Source organism: Pogona vitticeps, chromosome 3 (assembly GCF_051106095.1).
Source record: "Pogona vitticeps strain Pit_001003342236 chromosome 3, PviZW2.1, whole genome shotgun sequence".
NCBI lineage: Eukaryota > Metazoa > Chordata > Lepidosauria > Squamata > Agamidae > Pogona > Pogona vitticeps.
The window spans coordinates 116,835,466-116,856,511 of NC_135785.1; the positions used below are offsets into that span (position 1 = coordinate 116,835,466).

Sequence of the window (21,046 nt, forward strand, 5' to 3'; positions counted from 1 at the left end):
TTAACCCCCCCCCCAATCCTGTTAAATTTGTGCTCCTTTCTTGAGATTTCTGGCTTCTGAAGTTCAACAGATACGACTTGAAGGGAGAGAAAAGCCTGGATTTTTATTTTTTTGAAGGAGTTAATGATTGTGGGAATGATCATCTGGGCAGCTGACCATCCTCGAAGTGATTTCGACAGGACCAGACAAGCCCTGGCCTCCAAGGGAGGGTGACTCGGGGTCCCTCCCGGCATGGCAGGAAGGATCCTTCCTGCCCCTTCCCAGCCCCGGCTTTCGGGCGCGATTCCTGCCCCACCTCTAAATCCGGCTAAGCACCCCCCTTCTCCCCCGCAAAGCCATCCCGGAGGCCCGGACCCCGCCCCACCTGCTCTGCCCCCCTCCCTGGCTTGGGAGGGGGAAGCCTGGCGGGGCCCCTTGGGAACCCACGCCGCTGGAATCTGCTGTCTCTGGTGAGGAGCGCGGAGGAGCAGAGACGTCTTCCTGATATGTTTATCCCCTAATCAGTTCATTAGTTATAAACAACATGACATTAGAAGTTAGGAAGCAGTTGATATTAATTTTTATTTAACTAGTTGATGTTTAATCCGTCACGCCAGGCTGCCTAGGGGGGAGAGAGAGAGAGAGAAAGAGAGAGAGAGAGAGAGAGACAGAGAGATGGCTGACACCAGCCAGTTAGACTTAGAACTTCCTACTCCGCTGCCACCGCCGCCACCGGTCTCTCCTGGACGGGCAAAGCAGAGGGAGTGCGTGGAAGAGGCAGTTTGGACTGGAAGAGGGCGAAGAGGCAAAGGGAAAGGAGCAAGAAAGAGCTGAAGCAGAGAAGGAAGGAAGGAAGGAAGGAAGGAAGGAAGGAAGGAAGGAAGGAAGGAAGGAAGGAAGGAAGGAAGGAAGGAAGGAAGGAAGGAAGGATAAAAAAAATAAATTTAAAATAAGAGAAGGGCGGGCGGCTGGAGCAGGGCCCGGAGGAGCAGAAGGGCTGTGCAGGGCAGGAAGGTCCTTCGGGCAAATGGGCAGCGGGAGAGTGACGTTGTATCCCATCCGGAGAAGAAGGCGGGAGGCTTTCTGTCCATTTGGGGCAGCGGTGAGCAACTGCGGCGGAGTGACTGGTTTTTTGACCGTAATAAAGTTTTATCTTATCAACTGCGGTGGATTTTTTTGGGGGGGGGGATGCTGTGGTCTCCCACAGGCCGTGCCATGTGAGTAAGCAGGACAGGCCCCTCCCTGTACGGGAAGGCGTGCAGGGCTCTGAACCGTCTCCAGCCGGGTTTGCCAGCTTCTATAGAAAAGCCTGTTGTTAATGACTTATTATTAGTTATTCTCCAAAATACGAACAGCAGCACGTCGTAATTATATACCGCAGTCATACCGCGGAACTGTTATTTCCACATCGCCATTGTACTTACAGTATTCCGGCAATTGTACTCGGTTTTGTATTTTTCAGACTAATAAACTAGGCAAAAAAGACTTTTCGGCAAGCCTTTCTGCTTCATTCGGGTAGATTTAAACGGGATTTAACCAGCGTGGATTTTAGCTTTAACTCCCCTCCGCCTGGCCTCTTTCGGGTTTCAGGTTAAGAGTCTGGACCAAGGGCCAACCAAGGCAGAGCCTTTCCGGGGTTGTGTGGGGATCCTTGTACGGAAAAACTCCCACGGCGGAATTTCCTGAGCAAACCCAGCAGGGTCGTAATTAAAAAGTTGGACTTTTAATGAATGCGACGTGGGCTGAGAGAGCAAAGCCTCTGGAAGGCCAGGGGCGGCCCAGGGCCATTTCTCCCACGATTCAGGCCTGAACCTCCAAACCTCAGGCAATGCCCTCCGTCCCTTCCCTTCCCAAAGGTGAGGGAGAGGGCCTCTGGCCCACGGTCCGCCCCGGGGGGGGGGCGCTCCATCGGCGGAAAAGGCAGAAAACCGGGCACCGCTGGGGTCCCTTTCTCAGACAGACAGACAAGCTGCCGGCACAGTTGGCGAACACACGTGGTGGTGAAGGACCTGGACTCAGAGAGACAGTTTCACCCGAGGATCAATAGCCTTCATTATACACAGATGGGCTAAATAGCCTTATTTTCTTTCTGTATCCCTGTTATTTCATCCGCAACGATAAAACGGGGATTGTTCCTCTAAATAGTAAGCCTTTCACTTAAAAAAAAATTGAATATCTTTCGGGTAGCTTTCCTGTGGAGTTTTTGCACAGGCCCATCTCTAGGGATCTCTCGGGATGCATCCCCACTTTTCTCTCTCCCTCTCTCTTGCTCCTCATGTTCAACATAAAACATAGGAGATCGCTTTGAAATATATGTATATATCTACTATTAATCACTTTCCCCTTCTATCTGCAGCATAAAGGAAATAGTTCACATTCCCAAGAAAATTGCCCGTTCTGCATCGGTTAATAGTTAACTCTAGACGTGGAAAGTTCCCAGGGAAATGAAGGACCCCGGGGGGGGGGGGGAGGGAAGGAGGGAGGACAGGCAAGTCGGCGGCGTCCTTTGGTTTGAAACTCCCTTCTGGGACGCATCCAGGCCATCAGGGCAGAGCTGGATCGCCCGTTCGTGGCAGAAACGGAGCCCACGCCCGTGGCGGTGCTGAGGCCCGGGAGGTGCAATTCAGCTTCCCTTAGGGTTAAATACCTGGCAGGGGAGGACTCCGCGGAGAAATAGCCTCTGGGGCCAAAGGAGCCAGCCTGCCAGCCCGAACCACAGAACCAGCAAGGCGACCAGGGGTTATCTGGAGGGCGGGGGGGGGGAGGAACTCCCCGGAGTCGGATTGAACGAGGGGTCCTGGGAGTTCTTGGAGAACAATGACCTGGGAGTACTTGGGTGACACCCAGTAGCTTCCAGCAGATTAAAGGGTCTGGCAATTCGTATGTTGGACCAGGGCCCTGCCGCGAAAAGCACAGGATCGGTCGCTGGAGGGGGATCCAAAGGTCGCCTTGCGTGACCACTCCAGGGATGCCTTCTCGGCAACCAGCTGGGCGAGACAATAAATAACATGGAGGTAGAGGACGATGAGAGATTCTTTAATTTTTTAAAAAAGAAACCAAGCAAACCCCGCCCCCCAAAAGACTTTACCATGGCTAAATGCACATGTTTGCATTACATCCGACAGTTTCGTCTTTCCAGCCGTCCTCCCTCAGTTACCTACAGGGCTGCCTTCCCTCGCCTGCTCCTCCTGCCCGCGCGCTGAGATCGCCCGACCTTCCCTCTCCTGAAATTAGGCGAGCAGCCAGGTCGCTGAAAGGTCCCTCTTGCGGCAGCGCCTCTCATTTGTGAGGGCTCTCTGTTCTCCACAGGTTAAAAGGTAAAACAACATCAATTGAAGTCGGTTTTACTCTCCTCCGATGCTGAGGAAAACTTTTTACCTTGATGTTAAATGCCCCCCATCTTGTGCTGTTTTAATGGTGTTTTGCTGACGGCGACTTCCAGCAGGAAGGCAACTATCTACCAGGGTTTTCTGTGAAGGTGACCAAAAACCAGGGGCAGATCTGCTATGAAACTAATGAACCTTAAGTTTCAGGGCCCCTGCTCCCGGAGCAATCCCAGAAGCGAGGTTAGCCTATTTTTATTTTTAAGTTGTGGTGGTCTATCGTGGAACAACCCCACAGAAGAAGTTAGCAGTGGTTACCTAGACCGAGTTGCTGGTTGCAAAGAGGTCAAACTTCAGGGCCCTTGAAATGTAGGTCTGCCACTGCTGGAAACCACACTTGACCACGTTCTTTGTATCACTAAGAACTGGAATAGGGGAAATTTGAGGGCCAGAGGGACTCTTTGACTTTCAAGATCTGTCCAGTGTTTTGTTTTTTTTTTTTAAATTCCTTCCTTTTTGGTGGCTAGTGACCAGGGCCAACAGAACACACTTGTTGGAATATCTCTCTTTCTTTCCAGCTCAGTCAGCTCTACAAACTGTTTGAGATCTAACATGTGGTGCTAAATTACACACTGTGGCTTAAATCCAACGGCTGGTTTCAGCTAGAGTAGACCCACTAAGGCAGCTAATGAATAGTGAGCCACACTTAGCTAAATCTCGTCCGTTCAATAGTTTACTCTAGTTGGGAGTCCTCAGTTGGATTTGCTCTCTCCTTTGTGTGCAACCTGAGCTTTGTTCAGGCACACAAAGTGGAAGGGAGCGAGAGCTCCTCTGACTTATGCTGACCAGAGAGGGGACTCAAAGGAAGGCCTCCAAAGGGGGGTGAGGGTGGGGGTGAGGGAGGCAATGTGGCAGTGGAGCCAAAGATAGGTAGAGCTGGAGGTCCAGCTTTGGGTTAGTGACCACATCTGCCCCTCACCTCATGTTTTGCAGGGGATTTGCATTTTATCCCAGCTATCTTCTACTGAGCTCATGGTGAAATAAAGGAGATGTTACTTACATCTCTGTCTCTCTGTCTCTCTCTCACTCTCTCTCTCTCTCTCACACACACACACACTTACTTTTTTGTTGGTAATAAACTTGTCGTGTAGGCTGGCTAGATAACACGCCCAAGCCCCCTAAGCTTCACAGTGGAACAGGGATGGGAATGCAGGTTTCTCCAGCCCAGACCCAACAAGGCTAATGATCTGCACTGCTCTTTTAAGCCAGCTCATGGCTCAGTGATTGCCAGCCAGCTAAATAGTAAATTGGGCATCAGGCTATAAGCTGCTGCAACTGCCCTCTGTGTGGTGATGGTACACCCATATCTCCACATATGGATCTATACAGCTACCTGGGTTTTTAGAAGCACTTTGGGGCCTGTGGTTGCAGGAGCCACCAGGGAAGGCCTGAGTTTCGATGTTTGCCAGTGGGATGATGAATTCAAAACCCAATTATTCTTATTCTCCCACAAAAGCTACAGTAAAAAGACAGGCTGCTGTACAGTCCTTTCCAGGACTTTGCAGCCATGGTCATTGAGAAGCTTGGATTTAAATCCTGGCAGGCCAGCAGAAAATGGACCAGCACTGCAGGAGGCCTAATAACTTGAATAGGACACTTCTGAAGTAAACGATTAACAGCGTTTCAAATTTCCCTTGGGAAAGAAGTGCCGGAGCTTGCTGCATCCTGGCCGCTGCTGAAATACACGTGTATCTCTGCAGGCAATTTCCTGTTATAAATAACCCATAAGGAGAAACGGGCGGCCCTATGGAATAGCCCTCCAAGACCACTGACATTTCGGTGCTGGAGTGTGCAGGTGCGCTGTAAACCCTAAGCATGTTGACGTATTTCCCGGAGTCCAGTGAGACTGACTCCTTTAGGACTGCAAGCCGAATTGAGTAACTGAGTAATTAAGCCTCGAGTCCTGACCATTCTAGACTAAGGTGTCAGTCTAACTAAGCTTAGTGGTATATACGTCCCAGTAAAGACTATGCAGGAATAGCTTGTTTGTTTTCAAGCTGTCCTAAATGTTTTAAAGCTGGAATAACTGCATTTCAATTAACTCCATTGGTCTAAACCGATTATTGGAGAAGAGGGTTTTCCTGAATTTCTAAACTTTTATTAAATGACAGAACAGCTCGGGCTGGCAGCCAAGTCGAGTGAAACGGGAAAACACCTACTCGTGTATACTGTAACATTTAAAGTTGACTTCAGAGGATCACCTAATCTCTTCTATTAAGGGAAAAGGTTCCATTATATCCAAGTGGAATTAAGTGAAGTCGTTGCTGAATCAGTTGATTGGATAGGAATTACCCCCCCTTACCCCCATAACACACCCCTAGCTTAACCCCTCCCCCCATCAAGGACAAGATCAGTTCTCCTGTAATAACGGCACTCTTCTTTTCTTCCCTAATTCACTTTCACAGTCAGCAATCCGGAGTAAGAGCCCTTTCCTCTTTACAGATGAGTTTTAAGGATGGCGAGCCAACGCAAAAGGCTTGGACGCATGTTAAAGAGGTCTCGGGTCCTCCCTGAGAGGTGTGCAGCAAATATGTTGTAGCCCTGGGCGGCTGCTGGACCAGGATGAGAACGAGCCCCACGCAAACATTTGGGAGTATGAGGTCACAACAAACCGTCCATGGTTAAAAGCAGTGAGTGGCTGCCCTTCCCTTTCCGTCTCTCCCACCCCGCTTCCTTTCCATGGCTGGAATTCCTGCCCGGTGTTCCCTCTGCTTTTTCGCCCACTTCCTTGCGCCCTTTTAGAAGTCTGTCTAGTAAAAGTGTCACTTCCCCGATACAGTATTTGAGGATTTGTTTTGTGCCAACACAGTTATCCCTGCTGGTGTTAAAAAAAAAATCTGAAATCCACCCCAACCACTTCAGGCAGATTTGATGGCAGATTGTCTTGACTAAACTTTGCAGCCTTCAGTTAGAAGGTGTACCAAACTGCTTGTCTGTCATCTTTGGCGATGCAAACATCCAGGTTGACGGGCTGGATTCCACCTCTCCTTGTTGTCGGGTTTTCCCACTGCGCAGAGATCCAGGAATGCTCCTGGGGTGGGACCGTGTCACCCCAGGGCGGCAAAGGCCTTTGGGGACCACAGCTCACCTCGTCTCGCCTGGAGGACGAGCAGCAGGCGGAGGCTTTGCCTGCCAGCTTTCAAGATGCCAGGGGACTGATCCACTGGGTCATTGGCTGCCGCAGGCCAAATCGCAGGTCTTCGCTTCCAAGTCAGTTTCTCTCTTTGTGCTCAACCAGAAGCACAAGCGGCCCTCAGGCGTCCGCTCCGGCCGTTTCACAGAAGATGCTCACCTTGGAGAGGGAGCCCTCTGGAAGGGGAGCCCCTTCCACTTTCTCTTCTTCTCTGCCTGGCGCTGAGCCGAGAAAGAGAGGGGACTAAGCCTCCCAGAGAGCTTCAAAATCTGAGCCAGAACCTCGCCTCTCTCTTCGGGTAGCCCAGCCTTGTCGTCCTCCCCACCTCCGCACATAGAAAGGCTGAGAAGAGAATGTGGGGCTGGACCGCAACCCCATCGGGAGCATCCTCTCGCGCATCGCATTCCTGCGTCAAGGAGAGAGAGAGAGCGAGAGAGCGAGAGAGAGCGGACCCTTTGGCTTTAGTCTTAAGACAGGAGGAAGTTGCTGCTCCCCGCTAGAATGTCCATACCAAGAGGGGTCTGGATTTAACCTCCGCGCTCTCGCACGATCCTTCTAGTGCTAACTGCAGATATTGGGTGGCGGGAGTGAGGCAGGCGGATGAAAGTGGTCACCGACAGCCAATAATGGGAGTAATCTACTTTGCACATGTTTAAAGACACTTTCTTCCACTGCTATTTTATATATTTCCCACTGGGTGGCTGGCAATGAAAACAGGTTCCTTCCCAGAGTTAACCCTGGCCTTATCTAATTCTAAACCAAACCTGAAGCGATTTCTAAACGGATTTCTAACCCACAGTAGCTAGACGGGATGGTCTTTTTCTGCAGACCGACGGCACACCCATAATCGACGGTTCACTCTGTCTTCTTTCCCTTGCGGAGGATCCCTTTGAAAACTAGGTGAAGTCCAACCCCAGAGAACGGTCTCGGGGATCGGGGCTACCCCAAGAGCCTAAGGCGCTTCAGTTTCCTGGGAGGTGGGAAGTTGGGGAAAACCAGGAGAGGGGGAGCGAGTGGCTTTGCAGTGCATTTATTAGTTATTTATTTAAAATACTGTACAGTATTATAATATTTAATTACAGTATTTGTATCCCGCCTTTCTCCACGAAAGGACCACAGGCGGACCCAATTCCAAAATATGGTCTGTTTGAGCAGGTCGGAGATCCAGTCTACACCTCGCAAGAACTCCGGAGATCTTAAATAATAAAGAAAATTAACTATTGTTTGAGTAATTACAAATTTACCGCCTTCGTCGTCCTCCCGCCCCCCCCCCCCCGCATTACTTTAAACACAATACTAAGCTGTGGAAGCCGGTCTTCCTGCATTCATTGGGGCTGGGTTCGAAACAGGCACGGGACCTGGGCGAGTAAGGGACAACCCGGAGCTCATTAAGCTGACTTTGGTTTTGCAGATGGGGTGACAGAGGTTGCCCGAAGCAGGACAGGACAAGCCCCGGACCCGGAGGGCGAGAGAAGAGAGGAAGGGAGGAGAAAAAGGGGTCAGGCAGCCCGTCAAAGCCCAGCTCAAACTACTGAGGGCCCCTGGAAGGAAGCGAAGAGAAGGGGGTAGGAGGGAGACCGGCCGAGACGGGGAATCGGCGAAGGAGGAGGGAAACCACGCGGCTCCGTTGAAACTCGCCAGGGTGGCGGAAAAGAGGAGGCGAGCCAAACCTGCCGGAACGGGGTTTCCTCCAGAAACGGGGGCACTGAGGATCGATGTGAGAACGGGCCTACGGGCCCTCTGGTGGCCCTCAAAAGTTCCCACAAATCAGAGCTCCTTGGCCAGTTGAATGCCAGATGGAAGCAGCTCCAGGTCTCCTGGCCAGCTCAAGGGGATGCTGTCGCTCCCCCCCCCCCGCCTGTTGTAGCCCAATAGGCGAGGGGAAGGGACGGAAGCATTCACCCCGCGGTTACCTCTCCTGGCCCAAGTGGCCTGTCGGGGCGCCGGCACTGCTCTGAAGCCCCCTCCGATGCCCCTGCAGCTGGGCCAGGAGCGTGACCGCCCGTCTAGTTGAATCCCACTAAAAGTCCCCGCATGGAAACCAGGGCGCTCAGGGCGCAGCCTAAAGGGCCGAGGAAAGAAGCCTCGACATTTGGGGTCCGCTTCGGTCCAGTGGGGCCGGGTGGGCCTCAGGTGGAAGAGTCAGGAAGAACGCGAAAGATGCTCCCGGGCCAGCCAGGAAAACGTGAATGCAGAGTCGAGCGCGATTAGCTCTCAAATAAGGGGACACCATGAGGTTGATGTGGCCATTCTTTGCTTTCAGGGTGCCAAGGGCGCTCCGGTCCTCCCGGCGCTCCTGCCTTCGTCAGCCCTCCCAGTGGGAAGCACCGGCGGCCGCCTTGGGGAAGGATGTCGGTTTGCACATTTTCCTTCCGTGAGTAAGCCAGCGCCCGGAACCAACTTAGTAACAAACAAAATCGCCTTTCAAGGGAAAGGTCCTGGGACCAATTGTCCAGCCACTCCCCACGGTCCCCCCCCCTCCTTGCCTCCCTGTTTGTCTTTTTGTGTTCAACAGAAACCGCTTTCTTTTCTGCCGGCGAAAGGCGGAACTTCCTCTAACACCAAGTCAAAAGCCGGTGCCAAGCCCCAGGGACCTTATAGAGCCGAAGAGGGACAGAAAGACCGTCCAGAAGTCCGCTTTCTGTCTCACTGCCCGGCTGTTATGGAGAGGTTCTCGCCCTTTGTTTTTGTGCCTTGATGCCTTTGGCCGGCGGACGTAAGAAAACAACTGCCTGAGATACCAAGGGCAGGACTGATTCTGATCTCAGGTATTTTCTCCCAGTTAAAAGTCCTAAGCATGCGGCTTACTCTTAACTAGGCATGCATCGGACGGCAGCACCAATCACATGAAGACCAAATGGTTGTCAGAATATGCAAGTGCCCACAGATACCCGCAGCTTATCGACTCTGCCTACTACAATGGGGGGGGGGGGGAGGAGGCGGCGGAAATAGCTGCTTGATTCCAGTCACCCCGATTTGGCTACTTCGCAGCTACCGATTACAGAACAATTCAAAGTCTCGTGGCATCTTGGAGACGAACTGCCCGCATAATGCATGGCATTGATAGGTACATGTCACCTCTTCATCCGAATGTACTCTCTATAATTAGAATTGCAAGCCGTCAAGTCAATTCCGACTTCGGGCGACCCCTTTCCAGGTACAGAATACACCGAAGTGGTTTACCATCCCGTTTTCTGGGGGTATCCTGGATCTGTACATTTTGCCCAAGGCCACACAGGCTTGCTTTTCTTCTAGGAGGCACACTGGGGAATTGAACTTCCAACCAGATACCAAAACCACTGAGCTATTCAGCCAGTACGTGAACCAGTATATTTGATCTTGTACACGAAGTTGCTTGTGGCTGTGCGGGGCCCTCCATTTGGTTTCTTCTTCGGCTTCTCTCTCTGTGTTTCTTGAGCAAATTAGTTTAGTTTTTTTGGGGAGACCTCGTCCGTTTAAACACGTTCACCAAAATGAAGGAACTTGAGAGAGAGAGAGAGAGAGAGAGAGAGAGAGAGAGAGAGAGAGAGAAGCAAAGGGCAAAAAGTTGTGGTGCTTTAAGAACTGGTAGATTTGCCTCCGCGTGAGCTTTTCTGCGTCATAATCCGCTTCCCGGACACATTTACACCTTGGTTATGGACCAGGTTTCCCTTCGCCCTCACTTTCGCTTTTCGCCGAGAAAGTAGAACCTAGTCCACTAGTTGCAAAACACAGCCCGATTCGTTAGCGTGGAAAAAGAAATGCTCCCAGATCCTTAGTTACGGGGACGGGAGAGGACGCACAATCAAGGGGGTATCCCTCCAACACATTTCGTAGAACTCCTTCATGGCCCCCATCTTTTCTTCTTCTTCTTCTTCTTCTTCTTCTTCTTCTTCTTCTTCTTCTTCTTCTTCTTCTTCTTCTTCTTCTTCTTCTTCTTCTTCTTCTTCTTCGCAGTGACCCTCCTTCCTTGCCCCTTTTCATACTTCTACTCTCTGGTGTATCTTGTACTTTCACTTTTTTCTTTTTTTCTACGGCCCCTAGTGGGTTTTAGGCGTGACAACAGCGACAACAAGTTCCCCCCTCTTGCGAAGGCGTTTTGCCTATGCTGAAAGCGCCGTCCTGTACACTCGCTGACTCGGAAATCAGTCCCTTTGAATTCAGTATACAATAGTATTGCTCTGTTCCTCATACGGAAGAACCCCAGTTATCCCAGCGTTTTCTCCGTCCGGGGACCTCAGCTAAGCAGACTCTGCCCGCTTTAAAGTTGGATCAAAGTCAGAGTGGAGATGTCACGTTTCAGCCCAGTTCCAGGACTGCCCCGTTTTCACTTTCTATTCATGACAAGTCTATACAGTACAGTATTCGCCCCAAGTTGCGAAAGCTGAGATCCAAAGGCACCCATAATATATAATCTTATGTGTGCCAAGCCAGAGTTAAATCGCCCGAGTTCAACGATACTTGCTCTAGGGTAAGCGCGTACCACCTTATGGGGAAGTAACTCCCACTACCTGGATAAAGTTTTTTCCGAGCAAACTTGATAAGAAAGAAAGAAAGAAAGAAAGAAAGAAAGAAAGAAAGAAAGAAAGAAAGAAAGAAAGAAAGAAAGAAAGAAAGAAAGAAAGAAAGAAAGAACGCCCCCTCCACGGTGAATTCTAATCGCCACTATTTATTTGTGGCGCGGGAGAAGAAACTGTTTATTCATGGGAAACGGTTCAGTGTCTCCCGCTTGTGTTTTGACGTGATTCCCGTGAACACGCACATGAACCGGTTGCACCGCACCGGGTTACTTGGATCTACACCCTCCCGACAAAAGGCTATGCAAGCGCCAGGGCAAGGTGTGTGTGCTTGAAATACCCCGCGACAATCCCGGTGAGGGGATCGCGCTACTCCACGGGACACAAGCCAAAGTCATTCCCCCGCCCCCGGACCAGCCTTTGAAATAACGCAGGCAGGGGTGCAAATGCGTCTTCCCCCCACTATTCCCCGCCGCCCCTTCGGCGGAATCGTCTGAAAAGGGGGCTTTGGGGAAAAGGCGAAAGCGAGGGGGTTGCTTCTTGAGCTGCACCCCCCCTTTTTTTGTTTCAGTTGTTCTAACTGAAGCTCAGGGAGCGATTCCGACCCAATCAAAGAATTAGCGCTCGGGATTTACTTCCAGGGGTAGGATGTGTGAGCTCTATTAATAATCATAAAAATCCTGCTAACCTTCTTTTTAAAATTAATAACTCTGTAATTATAATAATTTTATGTGCTTTTTTATAAGAAGAGGTTAATGTTGTCACAGTGTGGGGACAGGAAGGGGGAAGTCAAGCGCGATACCGCTGCTTAAACTGACACCTTCCTATTTTATTAGGAGACATTATTATTATTAGACATCTGCAGGTAGAGAATTAAAATTAAAATCGCTTTCAACAATTCAATACACTTTTTATCAGCCATCTATCTGAAAATCAGGAACATTCATCATCGGAGGCATTCTCCCTGAAAACAAGAACCCATTCAAATTTTATACAAATTATCATATTTATCATAGTCTGAAAATCTGGAGTAACGTCTCCACAAACTGTCTGCCAACTCCCTGGGGAATTGAATCACACTTCGGAGCAGCTAGAAGAGATGCGCGCTCTCGCTCTCTCTCTCTCTCTCTCTCTCTCTCCCGCCACCCCCCCCAACCCGTTCCCTGATACAGAAAAGCGGAGAGGAAAGAAGACACAAGGGGGAAGGGAGGGGGAGGGAGGAAGGGCACTCAAATAATAGTCCAGAAACAGAAATCTCTCTCCGCTCTGCACACTTACTCACGCGTGCACACACACCTTCCACCACATGCAGGAATCCAACACACGCCGCCGGCTCCTTGAATCGGGGCTCTTTACACCTCGGTCCAAAGGGGCTTCCTTCTCAACGGTTTCGTCTAGGTCATTGCTTAGGGTGGCAGTGGATCCCCACCGCCCAGCGATCCAGCGGGGCCCTAAATTCAGGATTTTCGGGGCCCTTTGTATCAAGGCTCGGGGTTGAAAGCAAATGTTGCTCATATTTCCGCCCCCCCCCCCAAATTATCTTTGTGTTTAGGAGACCGCAGATTGAAAGGAAATGTGGCCAACATTTGGGAGCAAGTGCCCCCGTTTTCACGTCTAGATTCAATGCGGAGGTTCAGGAGAGCAGAGCTCTGCCACCCCCCCGCCCTCCGCTATTCCTTGGCGGGTTCAGGCTTAACCCCGGCTTTAGGGGCAAGGGGGCAAAGGCCCGTCCAATGCCAAGCTGGACCATCGACCATGGTCACGGAGGGAGCGGTGGCGCGTAATAAACGCTTAAGAAAAGGGCTCCCTTGTCCGGTGAAAGGTCTCTGGGTGGGGCACACTTGGTTTTGCAGTTTGGGGCGACTTTATCACGCCGGGCGCCCCCTTTTTTTCCAGCGCCCAGTGTAGACTGTATGACGTCCACAGGCCAAGACACCGACTGGGAACTCGTGGGGTCACCTGGAACTCTTCCCAAAGGCGGTCTGGGGACTCCAGTTTCCTACAGTTTCCTTCCTTTCGGGTTGCAGCTGCAGTGATTCCGGCAGCTGAGTAGGCCGGCTTGAGAGGATCGGGCGGTGTGTGTGTGTGTGTGTGTGTGTGTGTGTGTTTCTTTTGCAGGGGAATCCCCACGACACGCACACATAGTGGAATACATACAACACTGTTTAAGTTGCTAAATGATTGTTGTCATTTCTGTGGCAGAACTGAGGTACAAACACGTACATGGATCGTGCTGTTGTTAAGTTGCTGGTTTCAGAAATGAAATCCCAGAGTTCCCTTTTTGTCTTTTTGAACGTGGTAACGTGTGAACGAGGCAAGGCAACCGTGCATGCAGGAATATACACGCAATGGAGCCCCTCTGCTATTTTCGTGTTTAGTCCGCAATGCACTGCAGACGAAGTCAAGCCGGCGCCTCGGTCGCCGGCCCTTCCGCTGAAGATCCGCCCTTTCAAGAGGCAGATGCCGGGCTGGCCGGCCAGCACGGATCCTTCCTCCTCGCCCTCCCCTTCTCTTGGCCCTTTCCTTCTGTACAGCACATCAAAAAGCACATGGCCCTCCAGTCCGAGGGCATGAGGGCCTTTTGTGAACCAAACGTCCGGCGAGCCGCTGAGGAAGAGTTCAGTGTGAACTGAGAAGTCGACATGACTTACTAAAGCATCAGTTGCGGGTAGAGTGAAATCGGTGGCCTTTTAAAAAATTATTATTTTGCGAGAGGCTTTGGCTGGAACTAGGAACTTCCTTTTCTTATTCCCCTGTTCCGGGACTTGCTTGCTTGCTTGCTTGCTTACTTACTTACTTACTTACTTATTTTAGAAGGGGAGCTAAAAAACTGGGAGCGTTCTCAACGTATCAGTCCCCCAGGCCATATGAAAAGGAAGGGGATGGGGCAGGGCAGGGCAGGGGTGCAAGAGAAGGGAGAAGCCGTCTCCTAAATGTGTTCCCTGCATTTCCTTATTTCCCGTATTCCACGGCCTCCCCAAGAGCCTTGCCTCCGAGTTTGTCTGAATGCCCTTGCACCACTGAGAGGAGAAACAGCGTCCCCTTCTACCAGCGTGGTACATCTGGGATGTATTTATTTACTTTAAAAAAGAAAATTAAACACATGGTTAGAATAGATACGGCGGCCGTGCAATAAGGGTGCCCATGTAGCCTTCTGCGTTTACACAGGCGGAGGCGGATGGAGAGAGACTGGGTGAACTCTCTGTTCAGTCCTGCTCGTCCTGGCTTTTCAAACGAATCTCGAAGGGGGTGCTTTTCTTCTTCTTTCCCAGGGCCGACCGGGGCCCTCGGAGTTTCCTGTCTGTTTACAGGTATTTGTTTGTTTGCAGACTCTCCCGCGCTCCCCCCCCCAACCTAACAGGGAAGTTCTCCGCCAGTCAAAGCTACCGGCTCTTTGTAATCTGGTTCCAGAGGAGCGAAACATTCACGTCGCTGAAAGGGAAATCGGCCAAGCATCTAGGAAACCCGGGTGCGGCTGTGCGTGGGGATGCCCTCGACTCTCCCTGTCATGTGGTCGGAAGATCTTCCAGGCAAGAACCCTTCCACAAGAGCACCAGGCTTCCACAGACCGCGAGCCGCTGGTTTTGCGGGGGGAACCCCGCCTCGCACGCGCTCACCGGTTGCCCCCCCCCAGCCCCGGTTTGGGAACACGCAGCGCCCCCCCCCCCAGTTCTCTCAAAGTTCGCGGAGAGGCAGGGAGACAGGGCGGGCGGGCAGGCGGGAGCGAATGAGCCGGAGCCTCTCCTGGCGCACCGACCGGCCGACCCCTTGGGCCCGCTAACCCCCGCACCTCAAGCGCTCCCGACAGGGGGCGGGCAGCGTATCCCTGGTCTTTGCAATATATATAAAATAAAATAAAAAATAGTTCCAATACAATGTTTGTTAACTAGGTTACCTAGGCCGTAGAAGATTTTAATGTTGAATTTTATAGCTTTACCACGCTCTACCGTCCTTGTGAATATTGTAATATTGCATTTTTTACAAGTTACTCTTCTGTTAATGTTCCAGCTAGTAACTTTTATAATCCTCCTCAATGAAATTTTTTTGTATTCTTCCGCACCGTTAACCTCAATGGCGGCACCTCAGCCCCTGGCAGGAGGCAGAGAGATGAAATGAATTCCTCTTTAATCAGAAGTAATAATAATAATAAAAACACACACAAGGCTTACTCTCACACATTCTTTCCCTCTCTCTCTCTCTCTCTCCCCTCCCCCCCTCCATACCCCTTTCAAACTGGGAAAGGGTGGGGGAGGGGCCTGGAGGAGTCACTCATCCAGTTGCACCCCTATTTTCTCCAAGGGGCTTCGAGGAAGGGGGGGGGCGGGTGCAAAGGGGAGGGCGGGGGGCGCCGGCGGGACTCTTGTCGACCTCTCTGGCGGTAGCGTATTTCTCATGCAACCCTACTGGCAACTTCTCAGTGACTGCGAACGGAGGGAGGGAGGGGGGGGAGAGTGAAAGACGGGGATGCTTTCTAGCGCAAATGGTCCTTCTCAACACCCTGCTTTGCTTCTGCTGGGCCCACGATGAGTCAGCGGCTCTCAATTAGCCTCTCTCTCTCTCTCTCTCTCTCTGCCCCCCCCCCATCCCCAATTGAGCAGCAGCGCCCTGTTCTAGTTAGGGAGCCATTACTGGCAGGCAAAACAGGCAAGAATCGCTAAACGGCGTAGGAGGACGGGGAGGTCCGAGGTGTAGTAGGGTCGGGCACGAAATCTAAATGGGGCCCTCTCCCATGGTTTAGAAAAGAACACCACCCGTGGAGGAAACCAGTGGCCTGTTATAAATGATGCCTAGGCGGTGCCACCGGAGGCGGCTACCTCCCCTCCCCATTGGGGCCAACTCGTGTATCTATAATTCGCCAGAACGCCGTTCAGGATTCACTTTAGAATCAAGCGGAGGAAGTCTTTCCTCTCCCTTCCAGAGCCTTCCCATCTTCCTGGGTTCGGGGCTCCAGGAGCTTCCTTGCTTGCTTCCCGCTCCACGGCCCTTCTCTTTGCCCGGTCCCTTCCTGAAGGCCGAAGGGAGCGAAGCAGTTCTTGTGAGTCCCGCACAAAGTGTCATCACGGCCCGCCCTTGGGAAAGAGTGGTGGAAGGCGAAGACGAGGGCCGGCGGGTGGGACTGGGATTCGAGCCGGAGCCTCGTCGCTCCCGGCAGCCTGCGAGGTCTTGAGACTGGCAGCTTGGAAGTTGCCTCGGCCCTCCGCTGCACTCCCGCACCCCCTCCGAGCTTTCCCCAACTTCGCCCCTCCCACAATGAGCACAAGGGGTGAAAAAAAGTGATTTTGAATCAGAACTCGAATTTATAAGATGGCCATGGCCCGTTTGGAAACTGCCCTCAGATCCACCACAAAACGGTTCTCCCGCCTGCTGCATTTCCCAGCGTCTACTTGAGAGGAGGGAATGAATGAGAGCAGGTTATGACTGCTCGCTGAAGACTCCATTAGAGGCGAGCTTGTCTAGTTTCACTTTTACCTGTGTACTTTGGTTTTTCCCCTCCAGGTGGACTTCACCCTCAAGGGTGGCATATAAATATTTAAATAGCAAGATATAAATACAAGTATAATATCACCCCTTTTTCATACTGATAGGGTTTCCAAAGACCAGGTCTGTGTGAAATGAAATATGCCTTGGCTTCTCATTTGTTGCACAATGGCCAGGCATCTTCCTCCCTCAAGGCTGAGCTTTTCCATCATTCAAAACATTGCATTTTGTTCTTAGGGGAATCTAATACTTCTGGGATCGCTCATTTCCCTGTGCTTGGGAATGTTGTGCAGAAGGCTTTGCATTATATACACCTAATGCATATTCTTTGTGACATACCTCTTCTCTTCTTCCCCCATTCCACTCTTTTCTGCTCTAGGCTAGTTAGGTGTCTCTCCTGCACATCCATTTTAGCAAGTGGTAGGAAGTACAAAGGGCACCTCAGAGCGGCTGAAATCTGGCAGTGAGTCACAGTTAGAGTATGCTCATTGAATCAATGGAACTTACAGAGGAACTGACTCAGAAAAACCCCTCTGATTCAGTGGGCCTACTCTAGTTGCCACTTAACACTGGGTTTCAGCTGGAGTTTCTTATTAGAACTGCATTGATCCCTTAGAGCAAAAATGGGATATTTGCAGCTTCTAGCTTCAAAAAATTAAAAGTTTTCTCTAGCGACTCAAACTGAAAACTTTTCTCCCCCCCCCCTTTTTTTTTGGCACACACATTTCTAGGCAGAGCCTGGTCTCAGACCTCACTCTGGCAAGTAGGTGTGACTAGCACTCCAGGCACATTGGGAGGAAAGGATGCTTAACTTAATGATCCATCGGTACTGTTTGTGTATGATCAAACCATATCAAGCCTACTGGGAGAGCTGCTTTGCATAAAACTGTTATGTCTGACCCAGCTTCTTTTTCTTATTCTTATTTTATTGCAATGACTGGGCTTCCTTCTTGCTATATTCGAGCTTGTGTATGTGTGTGTGGCAGGGGAAGGAAGACAGAAAGTAAGGGAAGGTAGGAAGCCCCCCCCCCCCGCCCATGCATCTACTTTGCTTGTGTAGATGGCCTCAGGGCTAGCACTCTCGGCCTTGGAAGACAGGATGTTTTTATTTTACTTGGTTTTTTTTTTTTTTTTTTAGCATGCTGTGGGGTTAAAAAAAAGTACCACTGGAATGTGTGCAAATGTGCACAGATGAAAACAGACGTACAGTTAGAGAAACAGGCAAAAAAGTAGGTGGTATATATCTGTTCATTAAGAACTTACAGAAACAGGCAGCATCGTCTACTAGTACAATTTATATAAGGGTTAGGAAACATGTGGTTTCCATACGAAACAAAATTGCTCGGATTGTATGAAAACAACTTTGTTTTGGCCAGAACTTATTCTTCATCATCTTCTCCAGTACCTCAAATCTACAGGCCCCAGTAGACACCAAAACAGCACTCTGCTGGAATATTGTAGTGGTAGGGAGGTGGTCAGAAATCTACTTTTAAAAGAAACCTGGTGGAAAGACACTTTGGAGAATTTTGGGTAACGAGTGGTTAAAATGCTTTGGGGGCCCATGCAGAGGGACCTTAATTGTTGAAGAGGACTCGAATCCTTATCTCACTTAAAACAGAAAAAAACTCTTGTCACTTTCCCTCTCTGTTTACCAGTGGCCAAGAGTACTTACAGCTAGCTAAAGGACGTGCATGCGTGCAGGGGGAGGTCACTAATTTGTATTGATATTGAGTATGTACCCAATTACTGTATAGTATATTTTACCAGAAAGTTTAAGGGAGGCTCTTTGTAAAATGATAGAATCTGTCCGTGGTTTAAGTGATGAGAAGAAACAGGCAGGTTATTGAAGAGAAAATAAGAACAGAATTCACATTTCACTAGGTAACATTTGTCCATGAACCAGAAGTATTGCAGGTCTGGGGATCTTTCAAACAGTGTATCTACTTGAGATCAATTTCAGGTGAACAGTGAAAGAGCAGGATTCCCCTCTCTTTCAAAGCATGCTACAAAAAATAATGCACCAAAGTAAAATTGATGTGGATAGGCTGGTGGCAAGCAGTTCCCAAGTCCATTTCCAATAATCCCATATTTTACTTTCTTTGCCAAGATAGATTTCAGTCTTTGGTTAGAAAATAAAATATGTGTCTGATAATGATGATGATGATGACTTTTCTCATGCAGTTTTGATCAAACCGGCCTAGGAGCAGCTTTTCTAACTGTCCTGAATTACATAGAGAAGACTCTCAGTCTAGGGAAAAGGCACCCAGTCTCAAGTTTGTATTCTGTTGCTTTAATGAAAATCTGTACTTAGTTCTACAGACTTAACTATTTACAGACAATTTGCTTTCTTTCTCAACAGTACAGAGTGGCAATCTGCAAGAATATTTTTATGTTGACTTAGTGCAATATCTTAGTTTGGTTATTTAAGCTTAATGTAATATAGTTTGTCCTTTGTGCTATAGTTTTGAATTGCTGATTATTGTACAGTTTTAATTGTTGTGACCTGCCTTGGGTCCTTTATTGGGAGAAAAGTGGCATATAAATAATATGAACAAATATATAATAAATAGTTTTTTACACCAGGATAGTTTGATGGATATTTTACACGTTTTATTACATGATTGCTTCTGTATTAAATTTAGTATTGTCAATTAGGTAAATAATTCCTTGTTGATTTTATATTTGTGTGTGTGTGTGTGTGTAAACAATATATATCTGTTGCCTTTTAGCCAAAGTATCAATCAAATAGTCACAATTAAATATTTTTGCAAATTAGGAAAGCCTAAAATTTTTTGTGGTAGTCAGAGAAATGTGAGACAACTCACAAAACTGGACCCTCTCCTTCAGACTCTTCTTTTGGGGAAAATCCCCAACGGACGTCCTTGGTTCCCTGCTGTTTTCTTTACACATTCTCCCCAGGAGACCTCATTAAATTCTGCTCCCTATAGACTAATGACAGTTAGCTATACACTTGATCTACTCCCATCCATTTCCACTACTCCAACACTGCACCTGAATACGATCTCTATATGAGTATCACACAGCATTCTGCAACTCACTACTGTTTCTGAGCTGAAACAAAGGGCTGAGCGTCATGAACCTATATATGCACCCTCCTCAAAAAGCGTCAGCTCAAGCATTCAGTGGGAAGCACTTAAGAGGCACAAATATGTTCAAAGGGATTTCTCTTCTTTTGACAATAGCACATATACATACACAGCAACAGAACTTAAGATTTTAATGCATGTTGATGTACAACGACGCTAACAACAACGTGGTTCATAAGCAAACAACAATTCAGGAGTGTAATATCTATATTAGGCTACTAAAACATTGGGTTGTTCAGAACTCTTCAGCAGACTGGACATGAGAAAACCTGGCCTGGGTGTGGGGGAGAAACCCAAAAAACCTAAAATCGCCCTTGGAGACATTAAACCCGGAAGACGTGAAGTTAGATTAAGTTCCAAGGCGGAGGGTGACAGCTCAGCAGGTTCGTCGGAAAGGCTGTAGAGCCCGGGGCGTTTCTCCACCTCTGCAGACGAAGGCCTGCCAGTCAGTCGGTCATTCAGCAAACTATCCGTGGCCTCTAGCCCGTGGCTGGCTCCTTTGGCGCCTTGGAGCAGAGGCGCTGTGCCACGTGGCGCTTCCCGTTCCTTAAGGAGCAAAACCGGAGTGTCCTTTAGGTGGGTCACTAGACAAAAAGAGTTCATCAAAGCTCCGTGATCATGGTCAACTAAGGGCAATGTGAAGGTGCACGCCTCAGTGCCGTTCAATCCGCTCTTGACGGTGCCAAATCCGGTCTTGAGGGGCGATTCCTCAGACCGACAACCGGCTAATTTTGCGCCCGTGGCTGCTGCTCTTCTGCCCTCTTCAAAACAAAAACAAAAAACAAACGGAAACGAAACGAAACGAAACGCCCCCACACGGAGAGCGTGCGCACGAGCAGGGGAACATCTTCCTCCGCAGAACTGTTGCTTTCCACGTGTAGAAAACGACCTGCCCGCCCTCTAGCCCTAGGAAGGGAATGGCGGGAGAGGACGTACAAATGCCCTCTTTCCCTAAAAGCATGGCGCGTTCGGCATTGTAGGTGCACGGCTTATTTTACACGCTTCCCCCCCCACCTCTATGCCACGCCTTTATGCACTTGCTATAGTGATGTTTTCCATAGCAAATAGACATTTTTGATGGGGGGCCAACAACCTTTTTTTAAAAAAAAAAAGAAAGAAAAGAAAAAAAAGAAAGAAAGAAAAAAGAAAAAGAAAAAGAAAAAAGAAAAGAAAAGAAAAGAAAAGAAAAAGAACTTTGAAAACATTGAATGGCAATACTAAAAGTCTTTGACTTCCGCATCTGCTTTTAGAGCAAGTGTGTATGTACATCAGCTCCCCTGGAAAGGTCAACCCCCTTTAAAAACCTTTTAATGTGTATTTCAGCTCTTCTGGATAGAGCTGTAAAAAAAGGCGCTGCCTTTTCAAGTACAAAAGAGGGCACTGAAGCAGCAGAGTGTGCTTTACTATTACATTTTTATCCTGCTTTCCCCCCAACTATATGGTTTCCACTCATAGTGACCCTGGGAGGGA

General features: G+C 49.4%; 1 long non-coding RNA gene across 2 annotated transcripts in view; it reads left to right on the forward strand.

The window, feature by feature from the left end:
* LOC110077775 (uncharacterized) overlaps nt 1–21,046 on the forward strand; it is a 42,917-nt gene that overhangs the window by 7,697 nt on the left and 14,174 nt on the right. Inside the window, exon 2 of one of the 2 annotated variants that reach the window (XR_013543904.1) lies at nt 8,759–8,869. This is a non-coding gene — a long non-coding RNA (uncharacterized LOC110077775). Of the gene's footprint in view, nt 1–8,758; nt 9,264–21,046 lie in introns of both variants that reach the window. The other variant, XR_013543905.1, reaches the window with a different exon arrangement.